General features: G+C 38.5%; 1 protein-coding gene across 3 annotated transcripts in view; it reads right to left on the minus strand.

Annotated features, from left to right (window-relative positions):
• Grm1 (glutamate metabotropic receptor 1) overlaps window positions 1-18,088 on the minus strand; it is a 426,514-nt gene that overhangs the window by 115,713 nt on the left and 292,713 nt on the right. The gene's annotated exons all lie outside the window — the stretch shown is intronic.

Consider the following 18,088-nt stretch of genomic DNA (forward strand, 5'->3'; position numbering starts at 1 on the left):
TGACATCAACGTAACTCAAGTGTAATGGTGAGCAGGGCCGAATAGAGCACTGTAGACAGCTCCACATCACTGGGACGAACAACCAAACCAGACATAGTTCATGGGAGGAAGGGGTTTATTTCAAGCTTACAGATTCAGGGGAAAGTTCCATCAGTGGTGGAAGAAGCTGACTCGCTTTCATAAATACGAGCAGAGAGACAAACCGTCACCAGCCAGCCGAGGGTCACACCAAAAGGGACAGCAGGGAACTACAGCAAGCAGGACCCCAGAGCTCAAACTGCTCCCGATGCCTTGAGGCTGGAAATCCGACCCACCTCCAAAACACACCTTAGATCTGGACCCCAGGATCCACCCCGGCGACACCTCCAGTCAGGCAGCTAGAACAAGCTTTCATAAAAACACATGGCTCTATGGGGAACATATATCCCACTATCCCAGAGGGCACCGACAAAAATGTGTCCCAAGTTGAGAAGACACAGAACGCTTGCTTTATTCTAGACTATCACAGTTAGTGTGAAACAATGAACTAAACATGCCAAAACAACAGATGAAGGGGATTTTAAGTGCTAAGAGGAGATGGTAGAAAACTGTGGCAGGACAGTAGTATAGAAGTTAGTCAATGTGACTATATGATCTGTGTTTATTATTTTCCATTTATACAAATTAATCTCCTATCCCCCTACAGCAACTTTGAAGGAAAGATTCCCTATCATTCTTGATTACATTTCAGAGGGTGGCTTTTCAGACCCTTGAATAAGACATCCCAGGGTTATATGAAGATAGCAAGCAGTTAGGAGATTTATATCTAAATGGAAGTGGAAAATTTCACAATTGAAAGTTTACAAAACAGTGAATGCTCTACATATTGGGAAGTCTGATCCTAACCATCAGGAAGTCTAGCCAAACTGAGAGGAATGTTAAAGCTACATTGGTCAGGGAGCAGATTTCTCTGGATACAAGAGTAGAGCCCAACGGTTAGGCAGACATAATAACACAGGTCTGGCAGAGAAAGGGTCATGCTTGACTTTCACAGACCAGGGAACATATGTGCCTTGCCACAGCTTACCCCTTGTTACCTAAGCTAAATTGGGGTAACTGTTAGCTGAATTTATCAGTGCAACTCCTTTCTAGAGTTTTCCCAGTGAACCACAGATGCACTACATTTTCAACAGGTCCATAGTTTTAGAAAGCACAGAAGTATAAACCAGAATTCAAGGGACTTTGAGGCACAGGGTACCCTAACTACTCAGACTAGAGAATGCTTATATGTGTCTAAACCCACAAAGAAACAAATTACAATCTAATTCAAATTCTTCCCTCCCTCCCTTCTTTCCTCCTACTATAACTCCCTCCCTCTCTTTGCATTTTTGTAGCAATCTTCAAAATGGTCTGCTATGAATTTAACTGAGAATCACACATTATTTCTTGTCTACCGTGATTTTACAGACTTTGGGGAAGGGCAGGGAGCTCATAAACTGGAATCAAAGATACTACGAGGTTAAAGAAGTAGCTAATAGCCTAGAAAAGAAGGGCTTGAAAGCCTAATTAAATTTGGTGTGCCTATTTGTTATGTGTGTGCTGGGACATGATGGCTTCTGTAAGAAGGTCATGTCTCACTTGAGGAGTCAGCTCTAGTCAGGTGAGGAGAAGACAAAAAATAGGTGTCAATGATTCCTGGTAGATTGGCAGAAGAAAGAGCATGGCATGATTGAGAGAATTGGTGCAGCTGGAGTACTGAGGAAATGACATGAGATGGGCTAAGCCCAAAGGTCCCAGCATACAAACTGTCAGCCTGAGGACTACGGGACAATCTCTGTGATGTCATCCTGTTACTCAGGGAGGATAAACGACCAGAGAACAGGGCTGGAGAGATGGCTTAGTGGTTAACGCACTTGTCTGCAAAGCCAAAGGACCTCAGTTTGATTCCCCAGGACCCACGTAAGCCAGATGCACAAGGTGGCACATGCATCTAGAGTTCATTTGCAGTGGCTGCAGGCCCTAGTGCGCCCATTATCTCTCACTCTTTCTGTGTGTCTGCATCTTTCCCTCTCTCAGTCTCTCAAATAAACAAATAAATAATTTAAATTAAAAAAAATAGACCAGAGAGTAGTCCTGGTAAGTGCTTTGCTCATCAACTTTGACTATGATGGACACATTCAGACTGATAAAATTGATTGATTTATTCATTATTCTATTTGTTCAGTCTACTTAGGAAAGCCCAATCTTTAAACACAAATTTAATTGTCTGCTAAGAAGCACAAATCACATGATAAAAGATAAGAATATATTCAAATTTATGCAGTTAAATCCATTCATACCTTAACATCTACCACAGTTTTGAAGATGTGAGCTATAGTTCATGTCATGTTCCAAAGGAGGGCAAAAATAAAACCTGTTAGGTTTTCAAGAAATCCAGCCGAGAAGTTAATATTTGAAATCAAAATGACTTATAACATGAAAAGGAGAATTACTTTTTGACATAAAGGTTAGATTTGAAGCATGTTTCTCCCCAAAGCTTAATATTATGAGAGGTTTCTTTTGTTTACAGCCTTACAAGAAATTCATCATCTCACAGTTTTAGATAGCATGTGGAATGAAGGTTTATGAGATATACTTGCTTTGATCCTTTCTGCCTTTTTTTATTTGTTCCTTTCTTCCCTCAGTCCTTCCTTTTGTCTCTTCTCATCATACTCCATTTTGTAAAGTCAAATGTCAAGTGGCATTGCAAGAAATAGAAAACGTATGACTTCTACATATTGTGAATAAAGCTTGCTCTGTGGAAAGAGACCAAGTTAAAACCATGGCATTGAACTTTCTGGAGCCCTATATCCCTTTCATCACAGATTGAAATCTTTTGCTCTCACTTAAGATGCCCCTTGCAGAAGTTACAGCTGATGTTAAATTCCAGAGACCATTAAATGAAGGTCTGTGATAGAGAAATCACTCTGGTAGGAATTCTTGTTTGGGACTATCATTTAAATGGGGAGTCTCTAGAATCTTATGTGGGATATTAAGTCTATCGCAGGTAACATATAGGAAAGTTGAAGAAAAAAATGTTGCTGATCAGGCTGGAGAGATGGCTTAGCAGATAAAGTGCATGCCTGCTAAGCCTAAAGACCCTGGTTTGATTCTCCAAGTGCAACATTAACCAGATGCACCAGGTGACACATGCCTCTAGAGTTTATCTGCAGTGGCTAGAGGCCCTGGTGTGTCCATTCTCCCTCTTTCTCTCTCTTTCTCTATCTCTAATAAATAAAGAAATATGAAATCTTTAAAAAATGTTTCTGTAATGGTACCAAACTGCCTGTATTTGCTGAATAGAAAACTAATAAAATAAATAAATAAATAAAAAGAAAAAAAATGTTTCTGAAGCCGGGCATGGTGGTGCACGCCTTGAATTCCATCCCTTGGGAGGCAGAGGTAGGAGGATCGCCATGAGTCCGAGGCCAACCAGAGACTACATAGTGAGTTCCAGGCCAGCCTGGGCCAGAGTGAGATCCTACCTCAAAAAAAAAAAAAAAAAAAAAAAAAGAAAAAGAAAAGAAAAGAAAAATGTTTCTGATAATTATCAATAAAGCAAGTCTTTAGTTTTGTACTTTAATTATTTCATCAATGTATCACTTGTCAGGTGCATCTATGGAGAATTTTAAGAACTTTTTTTTTTTTCTGTTTAGTGGTATGAGCATTTAGAGCAACAATGTTATTGTGGTGTATTGTCTGTGAAGTTTCCATGTTAAGCCAAGGCAGCCTGCAGCTGGCCTGACAGCTGTTCAGGAATCTTTCTTAGATCATGGTGGTATGGACTGTGGGTGACCTAAGATGATCTGCTGTCACAAGGTCACCCCTCAAGTGTTGGGAGTGTATCTGGCTATGCTAGGCAGTGACACTGGTTCTGTGAGGCGCAATTCCAGCCCCTGCTTCTCCATCTGTTTCCTTATTTAGTTCTTTTTCCTCCTATAGCTGGAATCTGGAACTAGATTGCCAGAAAGTCTCACCTCTTAAGGAATTCCTACTAACATCACGCAAGAGCTTTAATTTCTTTTTCTCCTCTCAACATCATCATGTTCTTTGAAAGGCTACTGTCTTCCCACCAAACCACAGCTCTATTCCCTGAAAAATTTTACATTTCAAACTTGAGTTATCATGAGATTTCTTCTACCTAACAAATTCTGATATTAATGACACAGGCTGCATACATGTTACTTGTGCAATATATCTGTTAAAATAATTTAATTCACAAATGGATAGTAAAATACATATACACACATATCATAAAAGATATTAATGTTCTTTACATATGCAAAGATTTTTTAGAAAACATTTCTATTCTCTTACTAAGTGAATTTTTCTTTAAAGCATTATGAGTTTGAGTAATTACTTATTCTATTATATTACCAGGGAAAGAAAAACAGGACAAAAATATATTTTAAAATACATGCAGGGCTATAGAGATGGCTCAGTGGTTAAATGCACTTTCTTGGAAAACCTAATGGCCTGGGTTCAATTCCTCAGTTCCCACATAAAGCCAGATACATAAAGTGGTGCATGCATCTGAAATTTGTTTTCAGTGGTAGGAGGCCCTGGTGCTCTCATACACTCTCTCTCTCTCTTTTTCTTTCTCTTTCTATCTCTCTCTCTGTCATAAATAAGCAAACTTTTTTTTTCAAAAAATACATGCATTCAATCACAAGATTCTGTAATATATAAGGTAAAGCATATTCACAAAGGTTAAAGAAATATAACATTATGTAATGTCAATTGCAAGAAATTTCATGGAGGCAATGTAGTTAATTTTGAACATTATTTAAACTGGTTTTGTTCACTTAGCATTTATCAAAATAAATGTATTCCCCTATTGAGCAAGAAATGAGATAAGCCCCATTGTGTGTGTGTGTGTGTGTGTGTGTGTGTGTGTGTGTGTGTGTGTGTGTTTTGCCTGGGAGCTTCCAAACCATGAGACAAGAAGGGGAGAGGAGTGGGCTGGAGAGATGGCTTAGCGGTTAAGCGCTTGCCTGTGAAGCCTAAGGACCCCGGTTCAAGGCTCGGTTCCCCAGGTCGCACGTTAGCCAGATGCACAAGGGGGCGCACATGTCTGGAGTTCATTTGCAGTGGCTGGAAGCCCTGGCTCACCCATTCTCTCACTCTCCCTCTATCTGTCTTTCTCTCTGTGTCTGTCACTCTCAAATGAATAAATAAAAAATACACAAAAAATATTTTAAAAAAAGAAGGGGAGAGGAGGAGCTCATGTACAACCCAGTGGACTTTGAGGTGAGTTGTGAGTCTGGCAAAGCCAACCTGGTCAGAGATGGCTGTGGACCAACACAGAGTTCTGGGGAGGAGAAAGCAACAGAGGGAACAGCCTGGAGCATGGAGCACATCTCCCTCCAGGACTGCGCTCGGCTGAATGTTAGCCCACATACTTGCTGAAAATACCGAATCCAAGGAAACAACCAACTAAAAAGTACTTGGAGGAATGGCACCAAGATACTATAAAGTATTGGGAACCACAAGGGTTTTCAATAGTCAGAGAAGGAAACTAAATATGTGCAGAGAATTGGTTAGAGTGCTAACAAGGGTCTTCCCTCGGTCTTGGAAATAAATTAGGCCTAGATGAAATGCTAGTCTAACCCTTCCTAAGAGAGTATAAGTGCAATGTACAAATGGATCTAAGGAGCTTAGCCTCTGATCCGACTAGTTTAAGAATGGGGCCTGCACAATGTTGAGCCTGTCATCATTGTGATATAGATGATAAAAGAGGACAAAGAGAATGAGGCATGAAAATAAGAGCAGGTTTACTAGGAAAGAAGGGTTCCGTGCAATAGTAGTGAGGAAGGTGGGAAGGAATATTATGTGAGGGGATTATGATGAAATTATAATATTCTCACATATTAAAATTCTCAGTAAGAATCTATGTACATAAAGACAAAATGTCCATAACTAAAAACTGTAAAATATACAATGTGTAATACGCAGTAAAAACTACCTTTACCTGGTACATAAGTGCATGTGTGGAGTAATAGAGAAATATGAAAGTGACACATTACCACACAGTAATTCATGTAGGATAAGTGAAGGATATTTAGAGTCATGTGGTATGAATAAGGATGAGCATATTTTAGGTTTTTGTGGACAGAAAAAGTTCTGACTGCTCAGAGAAGCAACTTTGAAGAGATAAGACACTGAGATCTGAGCTGGTGAGGTTATGAGCCATGTGAGGATCAGAGGAAAGAGTTCTCAGGGTAGCTAGTTCAAAGTCCCCAGGAAAGGAAAGTGTTGGCACAAAAAAATCCAGGCTTAACCTGTTAGTAATAATAAGATCAGATGGTATTTTAGTAGATATTTTTTTCCTGGTTTGGGTGCAGTCCACCTACCTCTCCCCCATGGCCAAAGCTAAGAGTTTTGTGTCAAGGGCAGCAGCACTGGGAAGTAGTATAGACCCTTTAAAAGGTGAAGCCTAGTTCAAAGTCAGGTGGGACATGACCCCAGGAGGGACAGGGACCCAATCTGTCCAACCTCCACTTTCATGGTAACTTGCTCCTCATATATGCTTCCTTCCCATGATGTGATATCACCATGAGTGTCCTCACCAGAGCTGGGATGGAACCTTCAAAACCGTGAGCTATATCAACTTCCTTATAAAGTTAGTATGCCTCAGCTGTTTCATTATAGTAATGAAAATTGGACAAATATAGACACATTCCTGTTCTTCTGTTATTACTGCATATATGATACTCTGTAAGGTTACCTACCATGCTGTAGCATTTATACGGCTTTCTAAGTCTTTGTTAGGAAAATAGATGAATGTTCTACAGAACACGGTCTTACTTCGTTAGCATAGATTAATAAGTCACTTGTGAGAGAAACACTGGAGAAATCAAGACACAGTCCTCTTCCTCCCTCCTCAGTAGGTGGGGTGTGAAGGAACAGGATGACTGTCTAGTAGAAAGTTACCTATTGGGTATTCCTCACTAAAGTGTAAGAATTCTCTGTTGCCATGGCCCACCCCAACATTTTATATATTTCCTTTATAAAGCAGAAGAATTTCATAAATAGTAGACTCTAATTCTATGTCATTATAAGCTCAGAAACACCTGTTAAACACCTCAGAAAGCTATTGCAAGTGCTTTACAGGGGAAAAAAATCAAAGTCATATTATAACTCCATATGGTCCGAAATCCACATTGTGTGACAGTAAGCTATTGGCTACTGAGAATTTCATTTCACTGTCTATGTAGGTCATCCTAACATTTTGGAGCTCAAAGATTTTAGGGTTTGGAAAGAATTTGATCCTTCAGACTTTAGCTTCATAAAGGTCTAAAGTGAAGTCATCAAATTGGCTCTAACTCATCACAAAATTCCCATTAGCACTTCTTTTGAGTGGCCCCTGGTTCTAAGTAGACCCTAGCTCCTAGTGTTGAGAGAAGGGCTTTGCTTAGATACAGTAGACTGAAGCAAGAGTGATACAGCTTTCTGTGAAAGACTTCTGACGTTCTTTGATGAAGTCAGCATATACTCTCACCCTCACATGGCAATGTACATACATGTAAAAGGAACACAATCATATACATGGAGGCAAAGAGTAGAAGTGTGACAAGCAATAAGAAAAGGTCTATAGGACAACAGCTGAGAATGAATGAGCTCTAAGTTGGGACACAGAATGTGGCATTTATGAGTGGCTGGGCAGCCTCGTAGGTGACATAGCTATTGTGAAAGCTAAAAATGAAATTCCTAGCTGAGTGGTAAAAAGGAATAATTCCTCGGCAGTACAGGAAGGAAAGAAAGAGAGAACCAAGGAGGAAGAGAAAGACAGCTTTAAGAAATGAGATTACTGTGTTCATATTGCAGGAAAATCAGCAGGGTTCACAGAGGGCTAATTTTTCCAGTGCTGCTTTCTGAGATGACAACTGGGCTGTCAGAATCTCTCAGTTCTTTATAAAATGGATTTGTTTTTCTGACTTGAACAAAAGGTCAGAGCACACCAATTTGTGGAGGTTTTGAAAGTAAATCCAATGGTTTAGTAACATCATTAATGAATTCCCTTAACAGACCCAGTGCAACTTATCCTAACCTCTAATTTCTAGGTCCTATTATTTGAAGAAAGAAAATGCCCTGACCAGTTTGGGGTCAGTAGCTATATGGCTTGTTAATTCATCTTAAAAGTCCAAAGAATTTCTGATTTTTTTTTCCATTAAAAGTAAGAGACTTTAAAAAAGTTCTTTAAACTTCTTATAAACTGGTCAGATAAATTAACATAGTGATTTCTTCTTAAATACCATTATTACCTAGAAGTAAAGAACTAACTCAACCAAGAACCAAAAAGTGATTCGTATATGCTAGATACCTTGAGAAATCGGTGTCAGCTGGAAAGTACAAGGGAAGGCAACGGCAGACTAGAAGGGAAGCCCTAGTAAAAGAAGGTGAATTCCAATGTCCATCTGCTGATGGGAGAAAGGCTTCCATGAGCCATGGCGATGAGAGAGAAGAAGCTGAGATCCTAGCAGAAACCTGGGAGCAATGAACATCTGCAAAACCCAATACAGAGGGAATGAATAAAGGTGGCCACAAGCATGAGCAAGTTTGAAGTCTGTCTGTGGACTACGATAGAAAGCATATGAGATCTAGAAAAGCACACTTATAATGCAAGAAATAACATAGCCTATATGGTTGCTAGAGTTTGGGGCATACATGTCTCTCAAGAGCCCATGTGTTAGAGTCTTTGTTCTTGGATCATGGTGCTACTGGGACGTGGTGGAAACCTTAAGGGCTGCAATACAGTGTGAGAATTTCGGTTAATGGAAGTGTGCCTAGATGCTTGATGACTATTATGGAACAATAGCATCTCTCTCTCTCTCTCTCTTCTCCCTCTCTACCCTCTCTGTTTCTCTCATCCCTCTCTCCACACCATCTCATCAAAGGCACTAACAATGGGGTGAACCAATCATAGACTTGAATCTCTTAAAATTATGAGCCAAAGTAAAATAAATGTTTTACTTTGTATTTTAATTATCTTAGTTACTTTGTATGACAGAAGCTAAAATAATGACTCAAGCAACATACGGGCTGGAGAGATGACTCATCAGGTAAAGTGCTTGCCTGCAAAACCTAACAACCTGGGTTCAATTCCCCAGTACTCATGTAAAGCCAAATGCACAAAATGGTGTATGTGTCTTGAGTTCATTTGCAGTGTGGCTGGAGGCCCTGGAAGCCCATTCTTTCTGTCTATGTCTCATCTCTCTATCTCTCTCAGCTTACAAATAAATAAATAACATTTTTAAAACTTTAGCGTCCTCTTCTGGATAAGATGGCAGCAGAGTAGCCATATCAAAGCAGCCTAGGAGGGGAAATAAGCAGGAAAACAGCAGAATACACTCTTCAACTGAAAGGCAAAGTTGTACAAGGAATTATCAGCCTTAGCAGAAGAGAAGAGACCCAGAGCTTCTAGCAAGCAAGTGACCAGCCAGAACCAGCTCCTGCCCCTGCGATGGCCTGTAGCCACCTTGCTCTCTGCAACCACACGGCTCTGCCTGAGCTGCAGAAGAAGCCAGTGAAGGGATTTTCCAATCACACCAGCCGGCTGACAAAGTCAAGGAACTGGAAGCGGAAGACAGCAAGGACCAGCTGGATAGCTGCTGAAGGAGAACAAATGGGACCAGTTGAGCACCTCCAGAACAACTTCAGGCATCCTGAACAGCCTCCCTTCCCCCAACCTCCAGTGCCACAGGCAACCGGAGAACCAACCCCCCCCCACACACACACCAGCCACACAGCATCCAACAGGCCCTATCAGAGCATGAGAGCCAGCCACCCCAGAGGCCTGAGTCCACAATGCAACAGAGAGGGACCGAGGTGGGCACTCAGCATACACGAGATTAGATGTCATGGCAAAAGGTATCAAGGCCTTCTTACGCAAAAGCCAGCTACATAGGCCTGAACTGGAAGCGTTAGTCTCACCTTCCATGTCGGGACAGGTTAATGTGTTATATTTGATTGATGTATTCTTGGTCACCATTACCACTGTCAAATAAGCTGAATTTTGGTGTTGACTATTGTTGCCTTTGACATTTCCTGGTGTATAGGGAGGGGCTCTTGTTCTTCAGCCATTATTAGGGGAAGGGTCTCACTTGGTCTGACCTGGAACCCATTCCAGACTATAAACCTTAGCCTCTCAGTTAACAGGATTACGGGTGTTGGGCAACACACACCCTTAGGGACTTTGACTTTATTTGATTATATGTTTCTTTTAATCCTCACTCTTATATTAATCCTCTGTGCTGGTTTTGATTAAATGTGTATATTGCTCAGTTGAATTTTAGAACTCATCAATAACTTGCTCCATCCAGCCTGCTAGCACACTTGCATAGCAGGCAAATTCAACACCTAGGGTCACTTCTGCTGTTACTCTATGAGGAATAAAAGAGCCACACCTAGCACCTTAGGCTCCTACCTTGAAGATATATGAGCTTGACATGTCTAAGAATACTGAAATAATTAGAAAACCAAGCATCAAATTAACTCAAGATGCAAACATCTCTACATTATAATAAAATAAACACAAAAATATCAAGACTATACATTTCCATCAAAAATTACCAAGACATCAGAAATGGCTTCCAGTAACATGGATTTAGAGGAAATGCCTGGCAAAGACAGGAAAGATTATATCTATGTTCATAGGAATAAAAGAAGAAAAGAAACTTCTGAAGGACTCACAAGAGAACATAGGAAATCAACTTTATGAAGTAAGGAGGTCAATACAAGACATGAGTAAGGAAATAGAAATAATGAAAAAAATACCAGTTAGAAATGCTACAAAGGCAAAACAGAGTAATTCAAAGAGAAAACTCTGTAGAAAGTCTCACCAGTAGAATGGACCAAAGAGGACGGAATATCAAAACTAGAAGACACAGTGGTAGATCTAGTACAGTCCAACAAATAGAAAGACAAACTAATAAGGAGTTATGAATGGGAATTTCAAGATTTCCAGGACATTATGAAGAGAAAAAACATAATAGTTCAGGGTATAGTAGAAAGAAAAGAATTTCACTCAAAGGCATAGTAGGTATTTTCAACAAAAACATAGCAGAAAATTTCCCACAAATAGGGAGATGCCAATACAGATACAAAATATAAAAGGGACAAAACCATGAAACAACCTCTTGCTGTCATATTATAATTAAAGTACTAACCACACAAACTAAATATACTAAAAACAGAGAGAAAAATCAAGTCATATATAAAGGTAAGCCCAGCATGTTACTCAACACACACTTAAAAATCTAGAAGGGCTTGGAATGATGTATTCCAAGTTCTGAAAGATAACAACTGTCAACCAGTATAACTTTATCCATAAAAGTCATCCATTCTAATTGATGGAGAAATAAGGACATTCCACAACAAATATGAGCAAAATTAATATATAACCACTAAACCAGCTCTACAGAAAATACTTGAAGGGATCCTTTATGCTGAACAGAAAGAAAAGCATACACATAAGGAAATGGTAAAAATAAATAACTATACTCAAATAATAGCTAATACAAGAGAGTAAAGAAAAAACAGGAAAAACTATAAAACAATAAGAATTTCAAGAATAAATGCACACCTTTCCATTATAACTCTTAAAATCCAAGCCCTCAATGCCCCAGTCAGAACACAGAGGCTTGTACTCAGAGAAGCATCTGGATTACATGAGCTCATACATCAAATGGACCTAACAGATATCTACAGAACATTCTATCCAAGTGATGAATAACGCATATTCTTTCCAGCAACACATGTAACAATCTCTAAAATACACCATTTATTAAAACACAAAACAAATCTTAACAAAGACAGGAAAATTGAAATAATTCTTGTACTCTATCTGGTCACAATAGGATTAAACTTCAAATAAATAGCAAGAAAATCTGTAAAGCATACACAATATCATGGAAACTAAGCAGAACACTACTAAATGATGAATGGGTCAATGAAGAAATCAAGTAGGATATAAAAAATTATACAATGAAATGATAATGAGAACACAATATACTAAAACCTTTGGACACGATGAAGGCAGTCCTAAGAGGGAAATTTATAGCTTTCAGTGCCTACATTAATAAATTAGAAAGGTCACAAGTCAACAATTTAATGCTTCATCTTAAGGCCTTAAAAAGGAACAAGCCAAACCAATAATCACTAAACAGGAAGAAATAATAAATATTAGGACAGAAATTAATGAAATCTAATCTAAAAAAATGATACAAAGAATCAATGACACAGAATTGGCTCTTTAAAAAGATAAACAATATTGACAACCCCTCAGAAAAATCTGACCAAAGTAAAGAAAGAAGAGAGAGCTGGAGTGATGGCTTGGTGGTTAAGGGATTTGCCTGCAAAGCCAAAGGATTCTGGTTCGATTCCCCAAGACCCACATTAGTCAGATGCACAAGGGGGTGCACATGTCTGGAGTTCATTTGCAGTGGCTGGAAGCCCTGGGATGCCCATTCTTTCTCTCTCTCTCTCTTTTCCTCTTTCTCTGTCAAATAAATAAAGATAAAATATTTAAACAGAAAGAGAGGAGATATAAATCAATAAAATTAGAAATGAAAAAGGCACCAATACAATGGATACCAATGAAATTCAGAAAATAATGAGAACATACTTTAAGAACATATACTGTATTAAGTTTGAAAATCTGAAAGAAATGGTTGACTTCCTTATTTTATAATGACACACCAAAATTAAGTCAAGATGAGCTAAACCACTAAAACAGACCTATAATAAGCATACAGATCAAAATCATGAAAAAAAAAATCTAACTAAAACTTGTCCAAGCCCAGATGGATTTACAGGTGAATTTTACCAGACCTTCACAGAAGAACTAATACCACTGCTTCTCAAACTTTTCCATAAGATGCAAAAGTAAGGAATAATACCAAAATCCTTTGATGAAGCCAGCATTATTCTGATACCAAAACCAGACAAAGACAGAACAAAAAATTAAAATTAGAAATTAGAAACCAACCTCCCTCATGAACATAGATGCAAAATTCTCAATAAAATTCTGGCAAACGGAATATAAGAATATGTGAAAAAGATCATTCATCCCAACCAAGTAGGGTTTATCCCACAGATGCAGAGATGGTTCAATGGTTCAACATATGCAAATAAATAAATGTAATAAACCATATGAATGTACTGAAGGACAAAAAATCACATGATCATCTCAAAAGATAGAGAAAAGATATTTGATAAAATCCAAAATCCCTTCATGATAAAAGTCCCAAAGAAACTGAGAATAGAAGGAAGATATCTCAACACAATAAAAGCTATTTATGACAAACCTACAGCCAACATAACACTAAATGGGGAAAAAGTTAAAGCTTTTCCACTAAAATCAGGAACAAGACAAGGGTATCCACTGTCCCTACTTTTATTTAATATAGGTCTGGAAGTTTTAGCTATAGCAATAAGTCAATAGGCACACATAAAAGGGATACAAATTGTAAATAAAGACATCAAGTTATCACTATTTGCAGATGACATGATTCTATACATAAAGGACCTAAGGACTCTACCAGCAAACTTAAAGCTGATAAACACTTTTAGCAATATAGCAGGATACAAAATAAACACAGAAATCAGTAGCCTTCCTGTATGCTAATAACAAACATGCTGAGGATGAAATCAAGGAAACAGTCCCATTCATAATTGCCTCAAAAAAAAAAAAAAACACCTTGGAATAAACCTAACCAAGGAAGTGAAGGACCTCTACAATGAAAACTTTATAGCACTCAAGAGAGAAATTGCAAAAGACACTACGAAATGGAAAGACATCCCACGTTCTTGGATTGGAAGAATCAATACTGTGAAAGTACCAATCTTACCAAAATCAATCTACACATTTAAAGCAATCCCCATCAAAATTCTAATGGCATTCTTCATGGAAATAGAAAAAAAATCCTAAAGTTCATTTGGAAGCACACACACATAAAAACAACAAAATTAAGGCTAGTAGAATCACCATACCTGGTTTTAACCCATATTACAGAGTGATAGTAACAAAAACAGCATGGTACTGGCACAAAATCAGATATGTAGATCAATGGAACAGAATAGAGTACCCAGATGTAATTCCAGGCAACTACAGCCATCTGATTTTTGTCAAAAATCCAAATCTTTTCTCCATTGGAAAAAAGACAGCCACTTTAACAAATGGTGCAGGGAAAACTGGATAACTATATGTAGAAGAATGAAATAGATCCTTATCTCTCTCCATGCACCAGACTCAACTCCAATGGATCAAAGACCATAATATCAGACCTGAAACTCTGAAACTGCTAGAAGAAAAAGGAAAACCATTCAACATATTGGCATAGGGAACGACTTCTTGAATATAACCCCAGTTGCTCAGGAAATAAAACCACTAATCAACCACTGAGACCACATGAAATTAAAATTATACATCCATCTGACAGAGAATTAATATCCAGGATAAACAAAATTCAAAAAACTAATTAAGAAGAAATCAAACAACCCAATTAAAAAATGGGCTGTGGAACTAAATAGTTCTCAAAAGAAGAAATACAAATGGAGCATAAACATCTAAAAAGTGTTCTACATTCTAATCCAACAGGGAAATGCAAATTAAAACTAGCTTGAGATTCCATCTCAATGCTGTCAGAATGCTTATCATCAAGAAAACAAATGAGAAGAAATGCTGGCAAGGATGTGAAAAAAAGAGGAACCCTTCTACATTGTTGGTGAGAATGTAAATTGGTACAGCCACTGTGGAAATCAGTGTGGAGGTTCCTGAGACAACTAAAAATAGATCTACCATATGACCCAGCTATAGCACTCCTAGGCATATATCCTAAGGACTCATTTCACTATCTTTCACTTGCTCAACCATGTTTATTGCCACTCTATTCACAATATCTAGGAAATGGAATCAGCGTATATGTCCCTCAATGGATGAATGGATAATAGGTGTGGTACATTTATATAATGGAGTTCTATTCATCGGTAAATAAAAATAAAATTATGAAATTTTCAAGGAAATGGATGGATCAGGAAAAGATTATACTAAGTAAGGTAACCCCAGTCCAGAAAGCCAAACCCCACATGCTCTCACTCCTATGTTGATCCTAGCTACAAATGTTTACTTGTATGTGAGCTGGAGTAAATATTGGTAGGTGAGGCCAGTAAGGTAGAAAGGGGCTATAAGTGAAGGAGGAGAGTAGAAGACTAAAAAGGATGGTATTGTACATATTTACATAGATGAACAGATTGTTGGGGCTGGAATGGCCTGTGTGAGGTCAGGGGGAGAGGCGTAAAGGAAGGGTAGGTTGGTGATCTTCATGACTCTTATTCCACACAAATTTAAGTATTCCATATAAATCTAAAATAGAGCAGACAAGTTCCACAGACCATATACTATTGGAATTTCTATTGGTTTGCACTGAATTTATGTACTAATTTAGGAATGACTTGTCATGATGTTGCATTCCCATATATATAGACATAGTATGTATATAACTTTTCTTGTTTGAGACGAAGTCTCATTGTAGCCTAGCTGATCCAGAACTTAATACAAAATGAAAGTGGTCTGGAACTTAGAGCAATCCTCTTTGACAGCCTTCCAATTTTCTTTTTTCAAGGTAGGGTCTTGCTATAACCCAGGCTGACCTGGAATTCACTGTGGAGTCCCAAGCTGGCCTTAAACTCACAGCAATCCTCCTACCTCTGCCTCCCATGTGCTGGGATTAAAGGCATGTGCCACCACCCCTGACCAATAATTTTTTATCCTTAATAAAATAAAGATTTATGTTTACAAAAAAAAGTTGAGTCCTACTCAGTCATCATCTCAGACTGATATTACTAATAAGCTGATGCTACTAATTTACTTGAAATAAGAATTTTCTCTCTCTCTCTCTCTCTCTCTCTCTCATAAATAAATAAATAAATAAATAAATAAATAAATAAATAAATAAAATATAAGAATATGAGAGAGAGAATGGGCTTGCCAGGGCCTCCAGCCACTGCAAACAAACTCCAGACACATGCGCCCCTTGTGTATCTGGTTAACATGGGACCTGGGGAATCGTAACTGAGTCCTTTGGCTTTGCAGGCAAATGCCTTAACTGCTAAGCAATCCCTCCAGCCCTGTCTATCATATATTTAGAAATTCTTCTTCTTTGTTAAAATTGAGATCACCTTATTCACTTCATCCCAACATTGCCAAAAGACTCCACTTATTTATTACAGCATGAACTCACAACCCTGTATCTCATTTGTATCTTATCAGCTCAGTTTCTGGGTCTCAGCACCTCAGACATCTGAAGCAGACATGTGAAACCAAATGTATTCTGGGACAAAATAGCTCTCCATCGGTGAACCTGTAAAGCTAAATGGCAAATAGTCTGTTTGCATAATACAATATAAAACTCAAGGGTGATGTACCAGTTTTACAGACACCCTGTCATAGAGACAACATAAAGACAAAAGACTCACCAACTCCCACCAAATGAAAAACTAAAATGGCCAGATGACACTGGGGTTCAAGACCTGGGAGTGAGCTCTGATCATTGATTCTATCTTCTATCCTTTAAGGTTGGACCCCTGAGTCATACTTTTATTTCCATGTCAGTCAAATATCCTCAAGAAACTTGCAGGTCTTCTGAGAGAGTCAAAAGAGGTGGATCCCATTAGACAAGAGGTTCTTCCACGGATCTATCTTAGGGATTCCAATATGCACTTGTGACTTCTGCAGAGCTAATGAAGCAGCCCATGTATTTCATTCTGAGCCCTTCCACAAGCTTACTATATGACAGAATAGAATGATCCCTTTTGGTCCTTTTGATGCACTAACAAAATCTTTTCCATTTCTCTCTCTAGAGTACTGACAGGAAATTTTCTAATTTTGGAATCCTTACAGTCGAGACTGGCTACAGTTTAATTTCTCAAATAATTTATTCTTGCCTAATAGCTTGTTCCCCAATTTTATGTCCTTTCCTTAATCCTTTACCATAAATATATGAAAGTTCTTCATCAATTTGCTTGGAATGTGACTTATATGAACTCCTAAATTCATAATTCCATCTTTCGTCTCATAAATCTAAGATATGGCTAAGTTTTCAGCCATAATATAAAAAAGACCCTCTTTCCTCAGATTTCTAGATGCAGAATCCTCATTTCCCTTAAGCACTCACCAGCACTGCCTTTCACAGACTTGTGTCTATAAACTCTCTGTTCATGACTTAGACATTCATGAGACCACATAGGTGTATTTTCCATGCTCATTATAGCCTCCCAAGTCCTCACAACCACATCCCTACTAGCCTGTTGACAACAATTTAAGATTTTTCTAGTATCCCCCTTAATATCTTTCTGCCTCAGTCCACTGCCTCGTACTAATACTTTACTGTGTTTCATATATTTAAATGAACACCTAGTTGCTAAATAGGATGTGTTTTATTAATTTCCTGTTGCTATTAGGACCACCTACCACAAACTTGGTGTAAACAAAGAGAAATGCATTAGCTTATCTTTCTGGACATCAGAAACTTAAGATGGCTCTTGCTGATCTAAAACCAAAATGGCAACAAGTGCTGCAGGCCCAGATTTCATAGATCATCGGGATCTTGCAGCTTATATCATCCTTCTGTTTCCAAGGGCAGAGACTGAATCTCTCTGATACCTTCTTCCACCATCCCAACTTCACTCTGACATCTTGCCTTTCTTCCTTACAAGATCCTTTGATTGGTCAGCCCTGAAACTCCATAATAATTTCCACACATCAAAGTTCTTACTTCAATCAGAACTACAAAGTCCTTTTATTTCCCCAGCTTAGCCAACATGTTTATAGGTTCCAGTAATTAGAGCATGCATACCTTTAGAGCTGTCATTTACCTACTGTGTGGTTTGAGTGTGAAATGTCCTCCATGACTTTATATGTTGGAATACTTGGTACTAGATTGGTGTCACTGCTTGGGAAGGTTGTCAAGCTTTCGAGAGGTGGAGCTTTGGTGGAAAAAAAAAAATATGTCACTGTGACAGGCCTTGAAGTGTTATCATCCAGTCACACTTTGGGACTCACTGTACTCTT

This window comes from Jaculus jaculus, chromosome 9, assembly GCF_020740685.1.
Source record: "Jaculus jaculus isolate mJacJac1 chromosome 9, mJacJac1.mat.Y.cur, whole genome shotgun sequence".
In the NCBI taxonomy this organism is placed as follows: domain Eukaryota; kingdom Metazoa; phylum Chordata; class Mammalia; order Rodentia; family Dipodidae; genus Jaculus; species Jaculus jaculus.